Consider the following 20,758-nt stretch of genomic DNA (forward strand, 5'->3'; position numbering starts at 1 on the left):
TAAAGTCAGAGCTAAAATGTAGCAGTCCCTGTCACCATACAGGGCAAAAGCTCCCAAGAACCTTTTTCTCAGCACAGACACTAATTGTACTACACAGTGACAGGTTGTTGCCCTCGCAGAATTTCTGAAAGCACTGAAACTTGCTGTTTCGCCTGTACAGTGGCACGCCACAGCAGACACAGGAGGGGACCAGTCAGCTACCTCTCACAGACTCCAAGTTTGCACTATTAAGAGTCAGTTTTGTAGTTAAGTGTTACATTATCTTAAAATTAGCTGATCTTTTTGAGACCACTGAAGTATATGCCTGCTTTTCCAGCTGAGGTAATCTACATGTTGATGACATATAACTTCAAAAACCTAACCAGGTTCTACAACAGGAACGTAAGATAAGTTCCTTTTAGTAAGAGTTTTGTAAATGGCTCTGTTATTGCTTTATCTCTGTTGTATTATTTTTATTGTGGTCTTCACAGCATTTAATATTTAAAACCCACCTAAAAATACATGAAAGAAAGTTAAATTGAAGATCTTCTCCCATGAAAAGGAGATCAGAACCTAGCAGCTGGCCCTTGAAAACCTGTGTCTATAATACACTCCTCTTTTCCCCCTTATTCTTCTTCTTCCTTGTAACTTCCTGTTCTTACATAAAAACCATGGCTACCTCAAGTGTTCTCTAAAGACTGAAATTAGAATGAACAGAGAGTGTGACTGTTGTTTATAGCAGAATATTAAGACAGTACAATGAGGAAACTGTAAAGACAGGCTTTGTTTCTGTCCTCACTTCAAAGGTAGGAATACCATTAATTAATACAGTAAGGCATAATATTGCTGAAGTTGATTGATGAAAATGTAGGAATATTTTTAAAGAGAAGAGAATCTTCAAGTTTCTAAAGCTTTGCACCCAAATTTATTTTATCACAACTATCTTGGGGTTTTCTGCTTTAAAAGTCAAACATTTAACAAGGCTAACAAGGGTAAGTTGGATAAGTGTATTATCCTATTTTTTTATAAGGGGGAGAAAAGGAAATGAAGTGCATGATGGATGAGAGGAAACTGATTATCAGATCAATTTCTTACTGGTTGAAAAGTTTCCCCAGCTGAACTACCCAACCTCTTTGAGAGGAAGCAAGGAATACCTTCAGCACCTGCTTTTCTGATTTCCAAGCCCATTTGTCTCATGTTGAGCAACTGGTTCTCTTGAAATTAAACTCCTGTTTTGCCCAGCAAAAGTACACTGTTTCTGCAGTCAGTTGATGCCACTGTGCTTGTTCCTGGAAAAAGTTTATATTCTTAAGTTCCATCAAATCCAGGACTAAAAAAATGTCCTCCTTTTATTTTAAAAATTATTTTCTTTAGGCTGAACACTGTTTATCTTCTTCTATCCTACAGAAATCCAGTATTGGCATACTAGCAGAATATAACATTACTTTGTGGATACCACATTAAGGAGATTTAAATACACAGTATATTCAGTAATTTGAAACTGCTTAAAACAAGCAAGGAGAAGCAATGCAACTGTGACCAAGACTTAAATTTTTGTTCTTTTCCTGGTATCACTAGTCAAACTGTTGCCTCTTGTCAAAGGACAGATGTGACTCACATTTCTTATTTTCAGCTGGGTAGTTGTTTCCTTTCAAATTGTTTTAATCAGTTTTTCCTGTGCATTTCTTTTTGCTTACAAGCTTACATAACTCATATACTTATTTCCTCATTCATCAATTTCTTAACAGTAAAAAAGTGGTCAACTTGGAGCATGCTTTGAAGTTGAAAACCTAAATAATTAGTTTCTATTACTACCTTTTTGAAAAGCCCAGAGGTAAGCTACTTCTGTAGTACAACAACAATAATCAGAAAGTACAGAACGTACCATGTAACATTTTGAACAATGTGGAGATTTCAAGACTAAGTTCCAATGAAAAAACTTTCAGATATCTGAGGAAGTAGGGGGTCAGGTCAGTACCAGATATCACCCATTTTCAGAGTCAGAAGCTAGATGAGATTTGAATTTCATTAGAAAACTCACAGTGACTTAAACAAAAACAGAATAAGGAACTTTTTACTTAAAAGGGTGGTAAGCATTTTGTCACCTTCCCTACACAAGGAAGGTTTCTTAATTATTTTTGGTCTTTTTATTTCATTAATTTGATAAAAATTGAAAGAACTTTCCGTCATACAACTGCATTTATAGCTGAGGTAGGTCATATCTGAAGCAAAATATAATAGTAGTATGACCTACTGAATTCTGTTGCTATTGTTAAATAATAGAAAAGGGTACGAAATGCTGCATAGTCTCATTAAACAAATTGCATCATTGGACAAAACACTTGTTTTAATATAATTTATTCTTTACTTGGCTCAGCAAATATCTAATTCTGAAACAGATACAGGTTGATCAAACATTTATACTATTTTTCTAGATTAGCTATTTATCATGTTTTGCATTCTCACGCGGTGTCTGTTTATTCTCTCAACGGGTTCAGTGCTTCACTAAGGATCTTAGTAAATAAGCCTTTCCATCCATGTCCTTTAGCATGCATTCCAAATGCAGATCAAGTCTAGCACTAACTGGTGTGGTCACTGGATGTCACTGTTGCAGCACTAAGAGCTTAGGTATTGTATCTGGAAACAGGAGGCAAGTGTACTTGAATGCATTTTATTCCTTCACTATTATTAAAGGGTTTCATTCCTGCTCAGGTTGAAGTCAGTGTGAGTTTTATTATAGGTTGAGTACTTAGAAGTGTTCAGGTATGAGAATAATTTATGCTTTCAGGGGAGAGTATTCTACCAGTGGTTTTTCACTTAAGTTTTAAAACTGTTTCTATTTTAATTTTAAAAATGTGCCTTTCTTAGTTCTTTGTTTCTTCTGCTCTTATAAGAGTTTTATTTCTGAATATATTTTTATATATACACAGTGTACATAATTCTGGTACTACATATATATACACACCAGTACCAGAATTACATACATATTTATGTATATGCATGCACATGTAACATCAAGATAGGATTTCTAAAAACATTCCAAAATAAGATTTCTTGGTAGGTTCATATAAGCAATAAACTTAGAGGATTAATTACTGCAAAAATGAAACACCTACCCTTTGCCTTAACAAGCCTGAGGGAAAGCTAAACAGTAAGAGAAACACCAATCTACATGTTCATAATTTTGAAAATTGAATAGCTTGAGCATATACATAAGTAGCTTACAAGAGTCTTACTTCTTACAGGGGCTTTTCCAAAAACCCCTGAAATGTATTACATCAGCACCAAAGTTGTCACTAGAAATATACTATCACAGTATTATTTAACTGTTTCCAACTCTCATTTAAATGAAACAAAATTAAAATAAATGGAAGCTGGTTTTAGATGGACAACCACAAAACAAGAAGAATTTCTTACTCATTGGGCTTTCTACTGATTTCTGAGAAAGCTGTGAGCATGCCTGTACTTCCTTTGTCTTGACAAATGATGATCAGAAGTGAAAGTTATTTTCTCTACGGTAAATTTGACTGGGAGACACTGGTTATAGATGCTCCTACAAACAGAACCCAGGTCACCTTCCATGCCATTCTGGTTTTTTTAATATGCCAGCTTCTCACAGGTTTAATCCTCCTCTGTGGTATGGCTGGGGAATAAATAAACAAAGTACAGGAGGTGCTCAAGCCATGACATAAGGAAAACAACAGGAGTTTCACAATATGCTTTCAGAAAAGTATTTTGAGGGTATGAGTAAGTGAAGGAGATGGCAACTGAGGACACCACCATCCGCTGCCAGTTCTGGGACGTCTGAGCAGCTAGTAATGAAGCATTTACCAGCAACCGTGCCAAACCTGTGTCGGACCTGCTTCCTTCTGTTCACCCCACCTCAACACTGTGCCATGCCCTCTTGCCAAGAGTGGCTCTCAGCATCCTTGCCCCAGTTGTCATTTCTGTTCTATCACCTGCTGACTCCTAATCCCTAAAGCAGACATAGGAAGACAATCCAAGCACATAAGCAGGAAACCTGTTTCCCAACCCTACTGGGCTGCTAAAAAAGAAAATGAAGCATTACCAACAACTACTGTGATAAAGACCTGCCCTCCCCGGGGCTGGCTGCATTCTCACCAACTCACTGGCTTGCAGCCTGACAGGAGTTTATTTGGAGAGGATAAGGCTTCTCTAGGAGATACAGAGAACAGAGAGGGCAAAAGTTGTTGGGGAAATGCCGCATAAGATTTGGCTGTCTTCAGCTGCTATCCAGTATCTAAGACGACATCTCTAAGCTCAACATGCTCTTAAAGTGTTCTCATAAGAAGCCATTAGACAACTAAAAGCAGCCAGTTGTTCCTGTGTAACAGTTATTGCAGTATACATGCTTACCAGAGAATGGAGGCCAATTATTTATCCAGTGTTCATAACTCCTAGAAGGCACAGAACAATTGTCTGCCCTTTGCCATGTTCTGGCTCTCCAAGAAGCTGGGAATAATTCATGTTTCTTTCCCAGATGACAGAACACTAATTCATCTTTAGCAAAGTTCATGCTGCCTAGCAGTGAGAAAAAAAATCTTATTTTTCCAGTATTATTACTATTGTTTTCCAGCAATAGAGAATAACTAATAAATAATGAGCAGGTTAGACACGGGTAGGAAGTCTAAATGTGTCTGTGTTTCAAGAAAGGGTGAAGTACTGGGTTCAAACTGCAAAAAACAAAGCATGTTCAAACTCCAGTATCATATTGTTTCAAAGCTAATCAGTCAAGAGAAGACTATGCCAAACATGGAATAATTTGTACACTGTAATACTGAAACTCATGATGCGATCCTAATAAGATGGGTGTCACAGCTCCTGTGAGACTGCTCTAGGTGGGGTACCCCTTACAAACTCATTAGGTAAGAGCTACCTTAGATGAATGCTATTCATCAAATTACTCACTGGTAATATAGTTTGTTCCTTTCTTTAGTAGCAAAATTACTTCAGTTAAAATGCTAGATTCAAAACACCTCTCGTGTGCAACAGTTTCACAGTGCACACACAATGCAAAAAAACAAAACAGATCCTTCACAAGATTGCCTGTCTCAGGAGGTAAGAAATGGAACGTAATGCCTTTCACAAGAGTTTTCTGTTTGACCGTGATCTTTTCAAAATGAAGAGCAAACATCTGGTATGCTGATGAGGCAAAATCACTTAAGTGTGTGCCTAACTCTAAACACATAAGTAATAACACTGGAATAAGGAAGTATTTTTAAAAGGAGAAAAACGTAACAGGTTGCGACAGAAAATTTTACTTACTGCTGCATTCTTTTTCATCTAGCAAGTTCAGACATGTTGTCCTGGTCAGTAACTGCATGAATGAATCAACTGAACCTGTATCCACAGTAGTTCATTAACAGAAATTAATTAATGCAGTTCATGTGAAAGATTTACTAATAGTACTACCAGAGGACAAGTAGATAGGAAACTGAGAGTGTAGTCTATGGAAGATTGACAACAATGTAATGATCCTGTTTCACTCATTAGAAAAAATGGTATTTATAGGCGCTTCATGGGGACTAAGTACATCCTCAGTATAGCATAGCTCAACATAATTGTTCAGAATACTCATGAAAGTTGTATTTACAATGTATGGAAATCTGTGTGGCTCTTATGGAAAAATCCATATTTAATTTCTGTGAAATCCTAGTTTGCTGAGTGGTAAATTTTTAAATGGCAAGAATCTCCCGCTGCAATAATCTGATCATATAAACTTCTTTTTTCATAATCACTATGAAAGACAATATAAAATCAAAACCTACCATCACACTTTGGGATGCTTCTCTGAACCAGACCTACAAGAGTTACGTTTTTTACAGATGAGATTTCCTTCTGATGCTGATTTTGTGAGACTTTTTAATAATGCATCTTTTCCATTAAACATCATTGTCGACCTTATCAAGGGTTGAAGTCTCTCTCCACCTTCCCTGAATTAGGCCATTTTAATAAGAAAACACGCAGAGAGGGAGGATTTCTCATAAAGCTTATGTGCTGTTGGTAAAAGAAGATTAAGAATTACTCTGTATTTTCTTTTGATCCTCTGCAATCTCTTTCCAGCACCATACAAATCTCCTCTAGGTTCTGGCAGAAGCCTGACAGCTTATTTGATTTTATACAGCACGTGGGATAGCAGGGGTGATATCTTTTGCTTCCTTACACTACAGCGTAACAAAACCTGCCCAGAGTCAAGGCACTATAACACACACCCAGCTCTAATATACTGGATAACTGTTCTAATAGAAGCATATACGTTTATTTCACAGAACAACCTTCATACAAACCAGTTGCAATTGCTTACACCTATGTTTCAGGGAAGCTCTTAATACAAACTACTTGCAATAATTCAAACATTGAAACAGTTTCCTCTCAATAACTAAATGCAAGCTGAACAAAGGTTTCTTACAGTCACCAGAGTGCTCTGTTGGACCACATTTAATTAAATGTATTTAAATATTCCCACCAACAGACTTTTTTCCTCCAATAATCTTTTAAAAATTTTGTTGCTTCTTGGAGAACAGCTAATATACAGATACAAGACACCTGTTTACGGTGGCTTTTCATCATATCTAGAAATTCACATAACATTCAATCAAATTTATTTTTCCTTCAAATACATTGAAATCATATAAAAATAAAAAAACCAAACAAAACCACTTATATAAAAATACTACAATTATTTAAATAGAATAAGCAGTTTATATGGAAGCTATATGCTATAAAGTATGTTACTCTTTGATTGAAAGATTTCCAATTTCAGATTTTTTTGATGGAAAACTAGGTCTTTATTTTACACTTCCCTCCTCCCACCCTGACATTCTGGAATACACTGACATGCATAGATTTCAGCCCAAAATGAAAATTAAGAGAAAAGTTTTGTATTCAGAGACACAGATTCTGAATACCAACATCCCTTAAGAAGGCTCTGTTCATTCTGTCGTTTCTTTCAGTTTCATTTTACAAAAACTATTTGTGAAGTAAGATCTTACCCACTCTGCAGATGGGTCAGAGTCTAAGCTGGGTTAGTAAAATAACCAGCCAGTCTGCGTGATCTTCAAAGCAGAATATCTCAAGTTAATCTATTTTAGCCACCATTTGCACGACAACCAGACTCATGCTGGTAAAATTAAAGTCAGTGAGGCACACTGACTGAGTCTGGAAGATTGGCACTTGTCTCAGCAGGTCAGTTCAGCAAAGGGAATGTCGACTAAGGAAGCATAACGAATAGCTGAGCAAGTCAATTGAGAAAAGCAGCAAAATAAATAAAGTGTGAAATTGGAAGCTAACCAGCACCACTTTTTGCTGCAGAGTAAAGGTTACCACCTCCAGCAATGAAAGGTTAGTTATATTCTTGTACATCTGTCTTTATGAACTGAGATGCAACCTGATGTGCTGTGCAGAAATACAGCAGTCAACTAGTACATGTGTTTCATATAATGTTTGTGTGTATGTATGGTTGGGTTAATGTTCATTCGAAAATTAAAGGGCACATCAGACACAAAATGTGAATTCTTTCAAGTCTGAATAACTTTTGTTGACTATCTTTTCTTGTTAAATACCTACTTCTGTACATGAGGTTCGGTGTTTCTGGGTTCTTGTATAGACTAGAAGCACCAGGTAAGCAGTGGGAAGTGCACTGTTGCAAGATGTTGAATACGATGAACGATTCAACACACTCTTCTGGGACACTGGAGTTTGCAGTATCACTGTGTACTTAGAAAGATGTCACAGGCCTGGAGCATATGAAGCATTGTAAGGATTGAGCTATAATAGTATGCAGTATATTTCCTACTTGGTCAGGACAGAAGGGTTTGAGGGTGAATCATTCTCAGAAACTCTTAAAGTTAATTTTGCAGATTAAATTGGCATAAATATTTCAGTTATGCTTTAAAGAAATAACTTCTCTCCCTTTGTATCCTGCAGAAGGGAACCAGGTGATCTCTGTTTTCACGTAAGTACAGAAATCTTGTAACTGCACTGCTCTACCATTTCATGTACCAGCTCCACAAAGTATGACTCTGATCATTTAGTCAGAAACATAACAAATTACAAACTTCTCTCATATTTGTTGCCTTACTGCTGAACTGGCAAAAATAGCGAGAAGTGTGGATGCTTTGTTGTTCTGGTTTTGGCTGGAATAAAGTTAATTTTCTTCCTAATAGCCCGTATAGTGCAGTGTTTTCAATTTAGTATGAGAATAATGTTGATAACACAGTGATGTTTTAGTTGTTGCTAAGCAGAGTTAATATCAAGTCAAGGACTTTTCAGCTTTTCATTCTGCTCTGCCAGAAGAGGCTGGGGGTGCACAAGATGCTGGGAGGGGACACAGCCAGCACAGCTGACCCAAACAAGCCAAAGGGATATTCCATACCATATGACATCATGCCAAGTATATAAATGGGAGAGTTGGCTGGGGGGCACCACAGTTCAGGAATTGGCTGGGCATCAGTCAGCAGCTGGCGAGTAATTGTACTGTGCATCACTTGTTCTGTATATTCTATTCTTATTATTTTCCCTTCATTTTCTGTCTTATCAAACTGTCTTTATCTCAACCCATGAGTTCTATTTCTTTTTTTCTGATTCTCTCCTCCATCCCACTGGGCCTGAGTGAGCAAGTGGCTGCATGGTGCTGAATTGTCAGCTGGGGTTAAACCACAACATTTGTAAATAAAAGAGATTTGAATAGGTTACAGATCCACAATAGGGTTAGATTGTTCACACACTGAAATGCAAGAAGAAGAAAATGAAGTTTTTTGGACTCATTACAGAGATACAAAATGATGTGTATACAGGCAAAAGCATTTTTAAAATTCAAGGTTTTTTCTAAATTTCTGCGGTGCAGGGAATGGAGGATGAGGTCAAATTTAACAAGAAAGCAAATCAGACTGTTCTTCAGAGTAATCAGTTCTTCACAAGAAAAAATACTTTGTAACATATGGACAAGAATATATAATAAATTAATAATTTTCAACCTAGGCATCTTTGACTCTACTGTCTGATTTTGTTTCTTAGCACAAACACCATTAGTTCAATCAGTGTTATTGATGAGGATGTGAATTTTTTTTTTTTTTTGCAGGTTATGTCAAAATTTTAGAAATAACAAAGAACGCAGGCATTATTAACACTGTTTTGTTCCATTTAGAAAAAGAAAAATCTTACTGGTTGTTGAACTGTGCTTTTTGGATACAGATTGTAAGCAGGTGGACAGGCCAGCTGGAAAACAGGAGGGAAAAAAAATAACTCTGAAAGAAGTTACAATTGCCCAAAGCAAGAGACACATTTATTTAAAGATGCATCCCTAGGGAGGTTTTGTAAGTATTTTTGGAAATAAAAATATTCATGCTAAATTAGGTCTCCCTCAGTAAACAGCACTTTTTTCTGAAACTAAATTGGTTTTTGCTAAACATAGGTGATTCACATTATCAAAAGAAGGTCCTTTATTTTTACAGAGAATATTAACTTTTCTTATCAATTTCTCAGCTATCAATCCTTTGCTCACAATAGACAGTAGAAAAATGATTAAACTGTGTGAATAATGAGCTACCAGTTCTTTCTGCTCATGGAATCAAGGGAGCACTGAATAATCAATTAAGTAATCTATTGAGTAAATACCTTGCCTAGGCATAAGGCATATCAAGGGGCACGTGCTCAAAACAGCAAATGTTAAAACAGTTTCTCGGTGATTGATTACTGCTCTTTGGTAAAAAGAATGAAACTTCACAATATTTAATTTGATTACTTGCTAATGATCTTGCAGAAGCATTTGTGACTTAGGTGGTAGTTTTTACTCCCATTGAAGTGGGAAAATGGTATTTCTTCCTTCATTGTTGCATACCAACCTACTCTTTGTGCCTTTGAAATCAAAGGAAGTAGCTGCAGCTCTGTAATAATAAGCATGGCTGTACCGAGTAAAATGAACCTGGAAATTTCCTCCTAGCTTGCACATGGACCTTTATGCTTTATGCTAATGCTTGCAAAGTGTCTAAAAAGAACCAATTTACCTTTTATTTCAAAATGGACTTGAAAATGGACAGTCTTCTCGGTGTAGCTTTATCATTAGGTAAAAAAAAAAAATCTGCTCTAAGGTTAAACAGAGGAGTATGTTACTGGATGAAAATAGAATTTGTGATTTGTTTACTCACTGTCTGACATACGCAGATTTTCTGTTTATGTACTTTGATTTTCCAAAAGATTAAAAAAATTCACCCCAGAAGTGTTTTTTCAGATTTACTTTAAAAGGTTGTCCACCTATAAGTGACACAGCAAATACTCTGTATTTGTGGCACTAAGCAACAGCTCCACTGAGAATGTTTTTCTAACATATAGATAATATGAAAGAACCACGCTAGTACTCTGGTATTACAATGGCTACTTATGAGAGCATCTCTCTTCCTCTAAAATAAGCAGAGTTTACATAAAGTGGAACACTGACTATTTACCACCTCACAGGCATGGAGATCCTCTGGCAAATCTCTGCAGGTGTTCAGCTCTGGCAGATTTTAAAGTCCACCGCTCAGAAAAGCAGCTCAAACACTAGAGGGTGGGGAGGTATTCCCAGGGGTTGGGCTGTGCCAGTGCATGGTCAGTATCTTATGCAAATCATTAACATCACAGTTTTGTATCATTTGTTCAATGCTTTAAAATGTTTTGTCTGCATATCCTATACCTTCTTGGAATTAAAAATATTAATCAAATTACAGAGGTGTTTCAGTAAACTGGATCATATAAAAACCTTTAAGGCACAACTTCTCTGTAGATATGGAGGTTCCTATTAATCACAAAGTCCAAAGTATGCAGTATATATCCAGTATTTACAGCACAACCATCTTTTCTGGAATAACACAAATAATATAACCTGATAAGGAACTATGTTTTAATTACTGACATTGGTATGAGCTTTAAGCTTTTGAAAACATAACCCAAGCAAAACTGAAGTTAAAACCTGATGACTTGGTCTCTCAGCAGACCTCAGTAGTAAATAGCTCACAGATTTGCTCTACACTCACAGAATGCTCTACCTAGAATTCTGGAACACTCGAGAGTATATTAACTGCTTTAAAAAAGATTTCTAGAGGAACTTCTGTATCTCTCTAGAAATAAAGCAGTTAATAATTTGGTCACTATCACCAGAAAGTTATACAAAATTCATCTCACCTACTCCTAAATTTGTCTCTACATTATTAATTAAGGTCTTTAGAACACAGTTAATGCATTCTGCACAGAGCGGTCTCCAATCTTAACAAATGCTTCTGACTGCATATGCTTAATCTTTGGAATCTGCCATAGGAAATATGCATTATGTCGTGACTGACTGTAAAACCACCTCAAATTATAACTCACGGCTCTTAAAAGCACAAACAAAAATGCCACATATAGAACATCCACCAGTTCTTCTGACAACAGGGGCTTTCTGCATGAACATAATTTCCATTCTGCAAAGCGCTTTTTACAGGAACATTTTCTGTGATCTCTGCGTGCAAGTTTATACATGAAAACCCAGTATTTAGTGACCCATGCTAGTGGAAGTCATAATGTTTAAAGGTTAGCTTCAGTCAGAATGCTGAGATATCGTTTCCTTAGGACTCTTTCTGCCCTTTCTTTTCAGTATTATAAGAAGAGTTGTCACCAGGAGTCATCCATCCAGAATAACACACATCCAAGAAAACTCTGTTTAGGGAATGGACATTATTTGAGAATAAGAGAAATTCTGGAAACACAGGTCCTCCTTACAAGGCCCTAGCTTCTATAATTTTGAGAAGTTATCAGCAAACCTTTGAAGTAATTTAAAGGCAGAAGAGAAATGAAGATGATTCCACATTTCTGACATAATATTTAAAGAAAATGTGCGAATTGAGTTTACAGATTTTCCTATACTGGAACCAGTTGCAGAATTAGCTCAAGGAGAAGGCATTCCACCACTTCAAGTATGTTCTAGATCTATTTTTCTAGTTCACTGCTATATTCTATTATCTATTCTGTTCAATCACTAAAACTGCTTCACAAGGAAGACACAATCATTTATTAGTCTAACAGTAGTGAATAAAACGTTTTGTCTGCAGTATCTGTTTAGGCAAATTCCTCTTGTAAGATATTGTTTGGCTCATTTAAATTGAAGACAACAGAAAGAAAATTCTAAATTAATACCGCAGCTAATAAGGATGTAACCCATTTGTGGTTTTCAAGATCAATCCACAGGTCACTGCTCTATTTGCCTGTACATTTCGTGGGTGACAAAAAGGATTTATTGTTCCGATTAAAAAGAGAAACTTCTTTTTTCTTAGCAGAATGACTTTTGCTAACTGTTCCTGCCCATAGTTTTAGATCTGAAGAAGAGGAAATAAATAACTGAAAGAAGGAATCTTTTTTATTTTATATGAGGTGCCCTGTTTATCCATGGCTGCTGCAGCATAAAAAGCAAAAAAACCCCAAAAGGTTTGTTTGACATAACCTATTTTCTTAGGATAAGCAACACATAAAAGATTTCACTCTATTTTCTATTTTTATAAGAAGGTCAATGGATGCCTATATTCATATTACTATCAACTCACTTTTGAAAAGTAAAAAGAGGTGATGGAGGAATAAGTTTCTCTGACTGCTAAGTCCTTACCCTCCTCCCGCCCAGTCACTAATTTTTGTCTTGGTTTGTTTATTTGTTCAGTTTTTTTAGGTCTGAATTATAACCATACAAATTCCTTGGTTGGTGGTAAGTCAGGCCTCAGTTACTGAGTAAACTTCCACAAATGACAGGCCTTTCCTGACAATCATAGAAAAAGGAAGAAATAAATAATGTAATTGAAAAAAAAAAAAAAAGGCAGTTATGCAGCAGTATATCTTAAGAAGCAGCAGATGAAGTATATCATTAAATTAGAATCCATTTTGACTTGTTCATATTGCTTATTTTCAAAATTAACTCCTTAAGTGTTCAAAGTTTCCAGGGATAATGCAAAAACTATGTATCAGTTCAGGACTTTTGACTACCCAGACCCAAATTAAGATTTACTTCATAGAATCATAGAAGCATTTAGGTTGGAAAAGACCTTTAAGATCATTGAGTCCAGCCATTAACCTAGCACTGCCAAATCCACCACTAAATCATTTCCCTAAGCACAACATCTACATGTCTTTTAAATACCTCCAGGGATGGCAAGTCAACCACTTCCCTGGGCAGCCTGTTCCAGTGCTTGACAACCCTTTTGGTGAAGAAATTTTTCTTAATATCCAATCAAAACCTCCCCGGCACAAGTTGAGGCTGTTTCCTCTTGTCCTGTCGCTTGTTACTTGGAAGAAGAGATGGATACCTATCTTGCTACAGCCTCCTTTCAGGTAGTTGTAGACAGCGATAAGGTGTCCCCTCAAACTCCTTTTCTCCAGGCTAAACAAATCCCCATTCCCTCCCCCATTATGCTCCTCATAAGACTCGTTCTCTAGACCCTTCACCAGCTTTATTGCCCTTCTTTGGACATGCAGCAAGATACAGTTATTTAACAAGCTATAGAACAAGCTATCCTAGCTGGTAATACAATACAAATTTTTACAAGACAAAATAAATCAGAGAGAGAAAATTGGAAAAGAAAATAACCATTGATATCAGTGTAAGTATAAAGTATAACAACTGAGGAATTAAGAAGTTAACCTTCAGCATTATCTGATGCTGTGAAAGTACAGAATAGGCCTGCTTTGCATGAACAGGATTTGAAAGCAATAATTGTACCACAGGCTTTCAACCAGCATGGAATATACAAATTGAAGTCATTAATAAACAATTTTATTCATAGACAAAATGTGATGTAAATGAAGCTAGTCTTAGGCAAAGCAAGTCAACTCTTGTCACTGTGCAGAGGGTGTACCCATGCACTGCTTTCCGCATGCTTAATGAGAAAGACCAACCTGCTGACCAAGGAATTAAGTAACTTCTGTGCCCCACAGCTCTCAAGCTAGTTAAAAAGGAGGCTCATAATGACACTGACCTGGACGACTGCAGCAGAGCTTTAGAAAATTTTCTATTTCATTAGAATAAGATGTTCATTTCTACAAACTCCATCAGGCTATAGAGATACACATTCTATTTCAGCAATGCAGAGCATAGAACCAGGCCCACGTTCCCTAACTGGTTATTTTTACAAAGGATGTTTTGAACAATGTGCTCACATTGCTGCCTGTTTATGAAGTACCACATTCTTGACACACAACCATGCTAAAAGGTAATTTTCTTTAACTCTTTGCTGGATCCTTTGCACAATTTAAGTAGAGAATACTGTGAACTTCAATAAATATCACATTTATGAAACAAAGTCTCACAGGTTGTTGCTTGTCAGCATTAATGAGAACAAATTCCTTGAATCGGTGTTGCAGGAGCTTTGTTGGCTGAGAACCAACTTACACACTTTCACGATCAGAGAGAAGTATGTTTTAATTGCTAGGCATTTAATTATAGATAATGAGTCCCAGTGATCATCAAACAATGAATAAAGAAACATCATTGCTTGCCATGGTCTCAGAAAAGGGAAGATACTGACAAACCCTGCTGACATAGAGTGTTCAAGCTTATGGATAAAGAGTGTATCTTAAATATTTCTATGGCTCCTAGAAGGCCAAAAGCCACGATGAGTGCACAACTACCATTTTTAAAGCCTCATTAATGCTTAGACGTTAAACCAGGAGCAGAACAGACTAATTCCTGGCCAAGGCTCCAACATTCCTTTTCCTCTGTCTTAGACTACGGTACAAGGTTTATAACATAGGTCTGATCCTGCACAGGCTCCCCACTGGGACCTTTCCTACTCCACCCACAGCAGCGTTTGAGGAAAAGGAGTATTTCTGGTTTCAGTTAGAAGAGTGTCATAGATTCTTGGTGGTGACTAACATTATCCTTTTTATTTTTGGTGCTGGAGGGACCATTTAAATCCCCATTGCTGCTGTGTCCTCAGTCAGCATTTCAGCTGTGTCAGACATTTGTATTTGTATCTGTTAAAAAGCCACAACAAGCAAGGGCTGCTAATTATTTTAGGTTTTAATGGCATAACTTGACGGCTTACATATTCTTAAGTTTCTTCCTTTCTCCGCTGTCTCTTCAATACCTTTCCAAACCTGTCGTTTTCTGACAAAAGATTTACAGCAGAAACTTTTGTCCAAAGAAAAAATAAAGCACAATACAGTAACAGTAGCACAGAAAATATCTGTAGAAACAAATGATATCTGTGTTATCTAATGCTGCAGGAACAGCTATTATAACTAAATAATCACTTATTACAAAACATGAAGTTCTGCAGTGATGTTTCCTCATATCATCTGGCATCAACCTTGTTCATTATACTAAAAGGGCCAATTTCTTCTACAGTTCTGACAATTTCCCTTACTAATGACTACAGCACTTGACTAGGAAGAACAAATCCTCCTTTCCTCTGCTTTGTTCCCATTAAAGACAGAGACATGGAAAAAGTCTGTTAGTTTATCCTCTCCACAATTTCTAATAAAATGTGTAATACACTTAAACATGTTACATGGTTGAATTGATGCCAGTGGAAATCCAATTCTTATCATAGAAGTAATTTCAGAATAGATAATACAGTATGTGTAACTATAGCTCAACAGCAAGTAACACCAACACTTCATAAAGTGCAATGACAACATAGTAGTAACATTATCATTTAACTACAGTTTAAAAGTAAAATTTAAGCCAATGGGATAAGAAAACACTTGGGCAACAGTAGCTGGTGAGTTAAGGTGAGTCTTTAAGGTGAGTTTTAGATTATGTTTAAGTTTGACCATGATATTTCTAACTATTGAGTCAATAATTTTTCATTAAACTTCCAAGAAGTCACTGAAATTAACACACACAAAAGTCTGAGCAAATATGGAGTTTATAAGACTTACAGATAACAATAAACCTGTAATTAAACCTGCGATATTTGGAACGAGAATAAAGGTAGTTCTCCAGGAAAAACAAAGCATGTCAGAAACAAAGAAAATTTCTTCCAGCTCACATCCATGGAATGAACTTTTCGAGCAGCTTGTCTTTTATCATTATTATTTTATAGAATTCAGCTGAAAAGTTCCAGCTTGCAGAGTTTTAACCTGTGTTTCAGTTTGTGTGTCTGGAATGTAATTTTCTTATTAAAATGCAACCCATGCTGGTAACTTCAGGGTTTACCTACAGTGTCACTGGACTTTGAAATTAACTCCAGAGCAAAATGCAAAGCTTGAATTACTTATAAAAAACCTTGATCCTTGGAAAAAGCAATAAACTATCAGTTAATTGGGATAAATTTTTTTTTAAATGGCCTTTTTTTTTGTCCACAGATCATCGATCATTTCAAGTACTTTCAGCATTTGATTTACTGAAATTACATTAGAAATTAGGTACTGATGCTAATTTATAACAAAAGAAATTACAAGGTCAAGAATGAAAGCTGGAATTTTAAAGCAAGGCTTAATGCCTGGCCCCATATATTATATTTCAGTATTTAAGTAGCCAGTGTATGTGCTGAAGATAATGTTGAAGTAAATTGAAAACCAGTAATCAGTTACTTTAATTTCAGACTCAGTCCTAAATGGCATCTCATTGTGGGAGGAAGTCCATTAATTCCAGAAAACCAGCCAATGATTAAAATGGAGATCAAATGTTACAAGCCCATTTTGAAAAGTGCATTCACACAAGCCTTCTGCCTTCCAACACACAAGCACACAAGTAATTATAATACCATTTCTGCATGATGTGGATTTCCACATATGATTCATAAATATGTTATAGATAAAATGTTACAGACTATGCCTTTGAGTTCTGAACATTTATTTGATTTCAGTGCTACTGTAAACTTTAATGGGAATATCACATACCATCAAAACAATATATAGTTTACTATATGCTATTTCTATGTATACACTATTTCTTCAAATAAAAAACCCCAAACAAACAGAAAAAACCTTTAGAAGTTATTTCTTTAAAAGTTTTTTGGAGTGATTCCTTTTGATTTTTGCTCAGACAAGTTAACACGGAGAGTTTACTTTATTCAAATACCTCTTTGTAACTTGGCAATGGTGTAAAGTGACATCAGTGTCAAAAGGAAAATAAAAATTATTTAAAATTTGACAATAAAAGTCATAATTTTAAGTGCTGAGACTAGTAGGTCCAGCTGAGATGCTCATTACCCAGAGAAGATGTTTTGTGCCTCACCCACCACTTACAGCCCGAAAGGAAACGCAGTCCTAATCCCAGCAAGCTATCTGTAAGCATATCATACCTAGAGCACTGAAGTCTTGAAATTAAAGCAGATTACCATATTTTTTTACTTAGAACTCTAGTATTGAGCAAAATCCAATAGCATAGACTGAAAGAATAAACCTGGAGGAACAGATTTCCAACCTGAAAAAAACAGGAAAAAGCAATACAAATAATAACACCAGCTTCACACTGACTCTCTCTGTTTCCTTCTCTTGTATTATCAGCTGTACCACACTTCAGCTTTTGCTTCAAATCATCCTTTTCCACATTAGCAGTTCAATGGTATCAACAGAGAAAGTGAGAGACTCAGAACACCGAACACACCTGCTATTCAAATATAAAAAATGCTGTAGAAGCCCAAAGGTTATTTAAAGCAAGTGGATGACATCAATAGACTGAAAATATCAACACCAACTGTCATTATTAAAAATGTTGAGGTATTGGGAAAAGAATTGGTGTAAAGGCATTTCCTCCCTGGTGTTTTATTCTTCCTTTTTATGGATAATCTTAACAGTGTGATAATCTCATACTTTAAAAAAAACCTTCCACTATCACTACTCTCAGTAAAACAATGCTTTCATTGATGAGGTCACTTAATGATTTGCTGGAGGCAGAGATGTATGTACCCTGGTGTGTAATACTACTGTATTGTCTGTCTTCACTATTCTGGTATAAGAACATGACCAAAATATAGAGGTGAAAAAATGATACAGAAGCATGTGGATAGCTTTTGCTGAAAGGCTAGGCCCCTGCAGTCACAAGCAGCTAAGTCTATGTAGAGCAATACAGTGAGTCTTCAATCCCATCAGTTCCTGAGTGACAGGACTGAAAAAGTGGCTTTGCACCAAGAAAGCTAGTCAGATTTTACCCACCTACTGAAATGAAAGCAAGATTGAGCTCTAAAACCCCAGTAAAGTATACCTTTCACAGATTAAGCCCTGATTTTGGGCTTTGAGACAAGGAGTCTACTATGCCCTCCCACTGTTAAATGTTTTTATGAATTCTATTCTGCTGTATAGTCAAAAAACCCTGACATGCTTAAATTCTGAAGAGCATAGTCCCTCTGCGCTTTGCAATTGAAACATGCACTACAGCTTTTGTTTTCCATTCTCCAAGGTAAAACTTGCAGGATTGCATTATCAACTAACAGACTATAAAACCAGAAAACACATTTTCACCATCTAATTTTTCCTTTTGTGTAATTCTGACCACAGAATTTTGTCAATTCTTTTACTAAATTCAATTACTAGCCATATGATATTTTTGAAATATATATCTAATCTTGATTTAAAGACTTAAGATCACAAAGAACGTCCACTGTACTTTCACAAGTACATCTGGTGGCTGATTATTCTCACCACATGCATCTTATTTCTAAAAAGAATATACTACTCTTGGTTCCCCAAAATGTAGCTCTGTTATGAAGTCAGCTATCAGAAATTTCTTCCCAAACTATTATAGGTGGACAAAGACAACATAATTTTGATTGTTATTAGAATACAAATGATTTCATTTCTCAGCTTCACTCGCTCTCCCCAACCAATGACCAGCTAATAATTAAAGTTACCAGGAGTACTGTGAGTGGCACCGCTGGTGCTCTCAAAAGCCTAATCATTTTTCAAATCATTCTACCAAAAATACAACAGAGAGCCAGACAAATGTGCTAGCCTCAAAAAAATGTTGTAACTAGGTCATCTTTCTGCATTTTCTATACATGCTAAAGTAAAAATCCCTCAGAAGTCAACTGCTCAAAGAGCAATACAGCTTCAACTAGGGATTTTGGACAGTACAGTCCCAAATAATGCTCATTGAATGGCTGCTCTGTGATACAAGTAAATTTTCCTCCACTATTAATTGTCAAGACGCAGCTGACATCCCACACAATAAAACAGACTCACTAATTTATTGACAGGTATTTTACCTGGGCTGGAATAAAATATTAAAGAGTGATTAAGTAATTGTGGAAAGGGAAGACAGATATATATTAATGCCTTTTGCAACTTTCACTTGGGTGCAGATTCCATAGAACCACAGAAAAGGAAAGCTATAATAATTAAAACTCCATTGTGATTACAGATTTCCCAGTATGAATCTGAAGTTATAAGACTGCTATAAGATACTGATGCTATGTCTTGTAAACATTTTTACTTTGATTTCAGCTATTGCAGTACATCTCAACACAAACACAAAGGGCTTACTGCAGAAAGGAAAGTAAACCCTTAAAAGAATTTAGAAGAAATGTGAAAGAGAAACTTTCACATTCTTTGTGCATCAAGATGAAAGCTTTGTAGAGCTGCTCTGCACTGTAATCTTACTAATGTTGTTCTTTTTTAAAAAAGAATCTCTTTCTAACCTAAAGTTCTCTCACTGTAAGGCTATTAAATCACGTCTACATACAGATTAACAACCACCTAAAATGTCATATATGGATTTGGGAAGGAAAACATCCTTTAAATGTGGACATGCTGTACAAATAGAGATGATTTACCATGAAACAGTGTATTGGGTTTGCATGGCAAGATTTTGGTAGCAAGAGGTTACAGGGGTGGCTGGCTGTGCCCTGCAACCAGGGAGGCCCACAGTGGAGCAGATGCCCACCTGTAGCCTGTGAAGGACCCCACGACATAGCAGGTGGATGCCTGAATGAGGCTGTGATCCTGTAGAAAGCCTATGCTACAGCAGACTCCTGGCAGGACCCGTGGACCCGCGGGGAGAGGATCCCATGCTGGAGCAGGTTTGCTGGCAGGACTTGTGACCCCGCAGGGGACCCATGCTGGAGCAGTCTGTGCCTGAAGGACTGCACCCCATGGGCGGGACCCACACTGGAGCAGTTTGTGAAGAACTGCAGCCCGTGGGAGGGACTCGCGTTGGAGAAGTTCACGGAGGACACTGGAGCAGGGGAAAAGTGTGAGGAGGAAGGAGTGGCAGAGACAACATGATGACCACAAACCTCATTCCCCATCCCCCTACACTGCTAGGTGGGGAGGATATAGAGAAAAATCGTGAGTAAAGTTAAACCTGTGAAGAAGGGCGGGGGGGGAAGGTTTTTTAAAGATTTGATTTTATTTCTCATTATCCTACTCTGATTTGACTGGTAATAGATTAAGCTAATTTCCCCAACTGGAATCTGTTTTGCCTGTGATGGTAATCGGTGAGCGATCTCACACTGTCCTTATCTCGACCCACAAGCCTTTCATTATGTTTCCTCTCCCCTGTCCCATTGAGGAGGGGAGTGATAGAGAGGCTTTGGTGGGCACCTGGTGTCCAGCCAGGATCAACCCACCTCAAACATCTTTCAATCAGGAAATGCCAACCCATTAAAACTTAACCTTTTCTTGGGAATACAACAATCAAATCTATGCAAAAAGCCAGAAACTGAAGACATATGCCAGAAGTACCAATATGTTAGCAATCAGGGCCTTACTCAAAAAGAGAAAATGTTCTTGGGCAAGTGCTCTACTTACCAGGCTGCTTTTTATTTTGTCCTTTTTGTTCTGTGTCTTAGAAATGTAACAGCAGCAGCAACATGAGAGG

At 36.8% G+C, this 20,758-nt stretch overlaps 1 protein-coding gene across 1 annotated transcript in view; it reads right to left on the reverse strand.

Moving 5' to 3' along the window:
- TFPI (tissue factor pathway inhibitor) overlaps positions 1-20,722 on the reverse strand; it is a 62,855-nt gene extending 42,133 nt beyond the window's left edge. The window contains exon 1 of the mRNA XM_074872673.1: positions 20,689-20,722. The gene's annotated coding sequence lies outside the window, so the exon portion shown is untranslated. The remainder of the gene's footprint in view (positions 1-20,688) is intronic.
- Between the last annotated feature and the right edge of the window lie 36 nt (positions 20,723-20,758).

Source organism: Strix uralensis, chromosome 6, assembly GCF_047716275.1.
Source record: "Strix uralensis isolate ZFMK-TIS-50842 chromosome 6, bStrUra1, whole genome shotgun sequence".
In the NCBI taxonomy this organism is placed as follows: domain Eukaryota; kingdom Metazoa; phylum Chordata; class Aves; order Strigiformes; family Strigidae; genus Strix; species Strix uralensis.